Here is a 6,497-nt window from a genome sequence, read left to right on the forward strand (position 1 = left end):
AAGTTTAGAATAAACACACATTTAAGAGTCTGTGCTATCCTCTAAACGTAAAGGTTGTCAAATGTATAACTTCTGCAAAAATCACACACAAATGTGTGCTGTATGCAGTTAACTTTTTTTTTTTTTTTTTTTTAAAAAGACCAATCATTCACCCTTTTGAATTTGTAGATACAAAGGGATCAAAACCAATCACAAGGTAAATGTCAAGAGTACAACTCAGCAAATGTTATCCGAGGATGAAAAGAGGATTAGGCAAGAGTGTGATCAACATATAAAAGTCCTAGGACAATGGGAAAACAAATAGCATGCTTAGGAGCCACAGTAATTTGGTCTAATCAGCCAACTAAACAGAACGTCAATAGCAAGAAAAAATATCACATGAAACAAGAAAAGTCTTGTTTTCTAATTTTTTTTTTCAGCACATAAAACAAGAAACTTGTGAACAAATGACCAACAGCTACACTCCGACACAACTATAATTCTAAATAGAGCATGACTTTCTCTTACATATGTGAAAATTTTGAATTTACCACAATGTTTGCATACTCTATTCACTTAATATTCCACCCAATGCCTCAACACGTGCCTAAACAACCTAAGGCCCAGTCCATTCTATTTATTCCAAGCCACTTACAAACTTATCAAAAAAAGAAAATTCCAAGCCACTTACACTCAGAACCCTCCGTTCACCAAAACACCGGCACGCCCACCTAGCTTATGCGAAGGACCAGGACTGTATTCCTAGTTCCTGCCAGCATATACAAAAACTGTCTTCGGACACCTATCACCGGCTATCTTCACGACGTATTTATGATAGCTTTCTACTAATAAACTAAAGCCCATTTCGCAATACCTTCTGTGGGTAAACTTTGTTGTTATACCTTATCTAACTTTCTCCACTACCCCTACTAAAAAACAAGATGCTAAAGTTTACACCTTTTTTCCTTCTTTCCTATCTTTATTCCTATAACAAAAAGGAACCACTCTTTTCTTTTCTTTTCTTTTCTTTTTTCAAAATCTCAACCATCTCCCACTATAATTGAAGCAAGCAACAATCACGCATTCTTCAAATTACATTGCCCCCAACACTCCCACCCCAATCAAACACCGTTTCGTAGTTCCTTGTACCACAAGTACCAACAACCCCAAATAACAACACAAAACAATCACAATCAAACCTCAGCATCTCCAAAACTAATAACATTAAACACGAAACCGATCACCGCCAAACTCAGAGGCAGCATCACGGCACCTTAAAGCAACTCAAACCTCAAAACCATGGTCTTGTTCCAATCATTGCCCACTCACATCCTCAATGCCACACACCCATAAACACACACACATAAATACACAAATTGCAATATCAAATCCCAATGATCTCCGCTAAAAAATTAATCAATAACATGAGAGAAATGAAATCAAACCACATTCTTAACAGAATCAATTTCCAGATCCAATACTCACAACACAACAAAAAAATCAACATAGCCATTAAATTAACAACCAAAAACAATCAAATGCAGAATACAAAACAAAACATACCTGAAGATGAAAACTCGAACAGAAAATTCTAGAGAGAGAGAGAGAGAGATACAGATTTAGAGAGAGAAAGAGAGATTTGGAACCAAAATTTTTACTTTTTTTTTTTAATTTTTAGTAATTTTGTGAAAAAGAGAGAGAGAGAGAGAGAGAGAGAGAGAGAGAGAATTTTATATATTTACGGAGGTTCGGTAATGAATGTCCGTATCGATCGCAAAAATTGGGGTAATGGTATTTATAGGAGATCCCTGAGAAGGTGAAGTTGAGAAAATGGGCATAGCGTTTGGGTGAAATTACAGAGGGAGCCACTGCCTCCACTCCTCGGTGAGGTGTGAGAGAGTCACAGTCACTGACACACAGTGGTGATAGAGAGAGAGAGAGAGAGAGAGAGAGAATGAGTAAAAGGCAAGCAATAATTAAATGGGAAAAACTATGTCAGTGGGTCCCTGTAGTTGTTGACTTGATAGTGATTACATTTTTGAAGATTAAGGTGCCACGTCGTCACTGATTCGGATTGTAGGGTCCACTCACTTTTGATTTTGATTTTTGAGCACCGTCTCATGAAATTCACCAAAAATTTCTATTGGTCAGAAAAAGTGGAAAACAATTAAGTTTAATATATTACGGTATTTTTACGTAAATTTTACAACAATTCCTAAGTTATTATTGGCTGTTGTATGTCGGCCAAAAAAAAAAGTGATTTAAATATTAAAATTAAATTAGAAATAGTAACAACTAACAATTTATTATTTAGAATTTGTTGTAAAATAGGATAATGTTGTATAGAATAAAATTTTCTTAAGTTTTTATTGGTGAGAAAAAGCGGAAAACAATTAAGTTTAATATATTACAATATTTTCACATTACTTTTACAACAAATTTTAAGCGATAAGTTATTACAAGTTATTATTGATGAGTAAAAAAGTAATCTTGGTGTTAACTTACAATCTAGAATTTGTTGTAAAATATTGTGAAAGTATTGTGGACGTAGTATTTCTCGAATAAGATAAAGTTACATATATAAAAAATTTCATAATATTTTTCGCAGATAAACATTATATTCACAATATTCTTACAACAAATTTTAAATGAAAAGTCGTTACCAACAATTACTGGCAGACAAAAAAAATAATTTTAGTCTTGAGCCTAATTTAAAATCAATAACAACTTTCTACCTAAAATTTATTGCAAAAATATTGTAAATGTAACATTTTTTTTTATATATATATAATAGTTAAGTCGGTAGATTTTTATTAGTTCTCAACTTAAATTAATTTTGTATCTACCATGACAAATCTTCTACGTTAGCATTTGTCTCTTATATACATGTGTTTATTATTTGGGGGAATTTTTTTTTTTTATGAGATTGACGGATCTAATTCCCATAAAAAAAAAAAAGATTGACGGATCTAATCGCCAACAGTGTTTGTCATTTAGAGCATCCATAGCAGATGTTGCATAAAAAATGTCATTTTAACACGCCAAAAGCCTATTTTATTATTTTACCACATCATTTTACAATATCTCATTTATCAAATATTTTATTATTCAATTCTATACATTAAAATAATATTTACTACACATTAAAATAATATATTATCTCCTCCCCATTATCATCAACAATAGCAACAACATCAACGGCACAACCACCAGCCACCAATATCCATTGCCGCAACAACACCTCTACTGCAAACTAACCACCACAATTACTCACAAATATGGCAATATCAGATCAACCCAAATTGCAGCAAAAAAAAAAAAAAAAAAAAAAAAAAAAAAAAAAAAAAAAAAAACCCACAGATTGCAGCAAAAAAACCCACAAAAAAAAAACCCAAATTTCAAACTCACACCGCCAAGCACCACCTTCAACCACCAAATCCACCAACCACTGGTTGCTGTTAAAACCCATCTACCACCATCGATGAACCCAAGAGAATCGATGAAATCTTTAGAGAATCGGTGAAACTGAGATTGAACAGCGAATCGACGACTCTAAGATGAACTAAATCGATTCAATGTATGAGATAGAACAGAGAGGAAAGAACAAACAAAAGGGCAAAAAAAAAAAAAATCGGTGAAGGAAATTTTATAGATCAATGATAATGGAATTCGTGAGATGCTAGAGATGAAATCGGTGGGAGAGTGGAGATGGAGGTGGTGAATCTGTGGCTGAAGGAGAAGATGAAAGAGATATTTTAATTAGGATGAGAGAGAAAGATCAATAAAAATAATAATAAACCATATGCCATTCTTCGTCCATACCGTGTCAAAATTGGAAGGGTACTGTAACATGTTGAAAAAGTTTGACACATTTAACACATCTGATAAAGCTTCGTTTTTGGTGTTTGGTGTGCCAAATGCCAAATATTATAGCATTTAACACAAATACCACATCTGCTGTGGATGCTCTTATATGAGTTTAATATGCATATAAGAACGGAAATTTATATAAACCTATTCTATAAGATAAAATATACAGGAAAACAACTTGCAAATAGTATAAAGTTTAAAAATATACACAAACTATCCATAAATTTTAATTTTATAAAGAGTCTTTTGGTTCAAAATTATTTCAAATACCTTTTATAGATCCTTCTCTTATAAGAAGAGATATCTAAATTAATAAAAATTCAGACTTTGTTTATTATTTCTAAAAAAAATATAAATTTCATAAACATACCTTGAGATTTGGCCTAATATCAATTAGGTTTAAGACTTTTTAAAACTAACCAATTTAACCCCTAAAGCCAATTTAGTCCATAAAATAGTTAAGAAAAAACAACTAACTGGCCTAACAGTGTTTAAGAATTAAGTTGGCTTTAGGGACCAAATTTGTCAGTTTTAAAAGGATTTGAACTTAGTTTGGCATTAGCCTAAACTTCGGGAAATGTTAGTGAAAGTTACCCTTAAAAAAATTAATTAATAAAAAGAAAAATTTGATCCTGAACAGCAAAGTCCCATTGCCTTAGAGAAAAAAAAAAAAGGGCAAAAATGCAAAACTGACCCTCTAACTTTTAGCTTTTGTCATTTCAGTCCTCTAACTTTCATATTTCTCATTTTAGTCCTTTAAGTTTAGTTTTTATCAATGTAGTATTCTGTTAAGTCTTAGTTTCTGCTGCTGTTAAGTTTGGCCCCCTTAAAAAAAAAAAAAAATTGTAATTAAAAGAAAAAAAGCTGTAAAAAAAAAAAAGAAGAAAACATGGAAGGTGCCCTTCAATCTTCATCCTCAGCCTCCTGCCTCTCTATTCTCTCTCTCTCTCTCTCTCTCTCTCTCTCTCTCTCTCTCTCTCTCTCTCTCTCTCTCTCTCTCTCTGTGCAGCACACCAAAAATATCTGTGACCAAAACCGAGTTAACTTCAACCCTAATAAAACTTAACCCGGCTCTAAATAAACCCACGGCTAAATAATATCCTCACTCCTCATCCAAAAAGTCCTGTACAGATTCCGAAGCTTCTCGAATCCAACCTTTCACATCGGCCACCACTGGCGGGGTTTTTTCTGGCCGGACTGTAGATGGTTTTGGGATGGGTCTGGATTAGGCAAAAAAACCGAGTTGGTTTTTTGTTTTTGGTCGGGTCTAGGTTTTGTTTTTAAGATGGGTCGATTAGGATTATCTTCAAAAGCTAAAGAAGGTGAGTAACTCAAATGGAGCTGTATTAAGTTACCTTCTGCAAGCATGGGTCGATGGGCTTGGCGGTGCTATGCCAGATCGCGACCATCAATGGGATTGCAGCTTTCTTTGGTGTGGTGTTTGGTTTGGGGTTTGTTTGTGCGTTATGGATTGGTTTGTTGAAATATTGAGGTTTGGTGGTTGTCTGCTTTAAAGCATAATGCACATATGATGGTGGAGAGAGAGAGAGAGAGAGTTTTTCCGTTTCCGGTTTTCATTTCAGGGGAAGGGGAACAACGTCGTTCCCTTTACATTTTTATTTACAGTTTTTTTTATTATTTTCTTTTAATTACGATTTTTTTTTTTTAAAAAAAAAGCCAAACTTAAAAGGAGGAGTGACTGATATCTAACAGAATACTACATTGATAAAACTTGAAACTTAGAGGATTAAAATAACAAAACTCAAAGTTAGAGGACTGAAATGACAAAAGTTAAAAGTTAAAGGGTCAATTTTACATTTTTGCCAAAAAAATATATTATATATATATATATATATATTTGTTATTTCCTGTCGTCTTGTACGTTAGCACTTAGGACAGTATATCCTTTTTTCACTATTTTCAAAAATAATCTTATTATTTAGTTCAAATTGTTTTTTTTTATTCAACAATGCAAATCAAGCCCAAGAACGTGTTTTGACAAATGGGTGAAAGAAAATTTGAAATAAAATAGTTAAATTGAAAAAACCTCTTAAATAAATGTATCTCCCAACACTTTTAAAACTCTTTCCCATTCAAATAGTTAATTATTTTGGGGAAAATTGTCTTATTATTTAGTTCAAATTGTTTTTTTTTTTTTTTTTTTTTAATTTAAAGAATGCAAATCAAGGCCAACAACGTGTTTTTGACAAATGGCTTAAAGAAAATTTGAAATAATATAGTTAAATTGAAAAAACATCTTAAATAAATGTATCTCCCAATACTTTTAAAACTCTCTCCCATTCAAATAGTTAATTATTTTGAAGGAAAATTACCCAATGAATATTTTTTTATGAAAAGAAAAAAAGGATAGAAAAGTCCAAATGCGCGTGCATGGACTAGTTGCAAATTAATTATCCAACATGAAAGAAAAGGACAGGAGAAGCTATCAAATTGGTGTCTTTTTTAACCTTTTCCTTTAGAAATATTCCACATTTTATAGCCAAAAATATTTTATATCTAATCTATTACTCTTAGTGGCAAACCCTAATCTTAAGAATTCCCATTGCTCCTTAAACAAGATTACCAATATTTTGGTGACCTATCAATGACAAACCTTTTTTTTTTTTTTTTTTTTTTTTAACTCTCTT

Source organism: Quercus robur, chromosome 8 (assembly GCF_932294415.1).
Source record: "Quercus robur chromosome 8, dhQueRobu3.1, whole genome shotgun sequence".
In the NCBI taxonomy this organism is placed as follows: Eukaryota; Viridiplantae; Streptophyta; class Magnoliopsida; order Fagales; family Fagaceae; genus Quercus; species Quercus robur.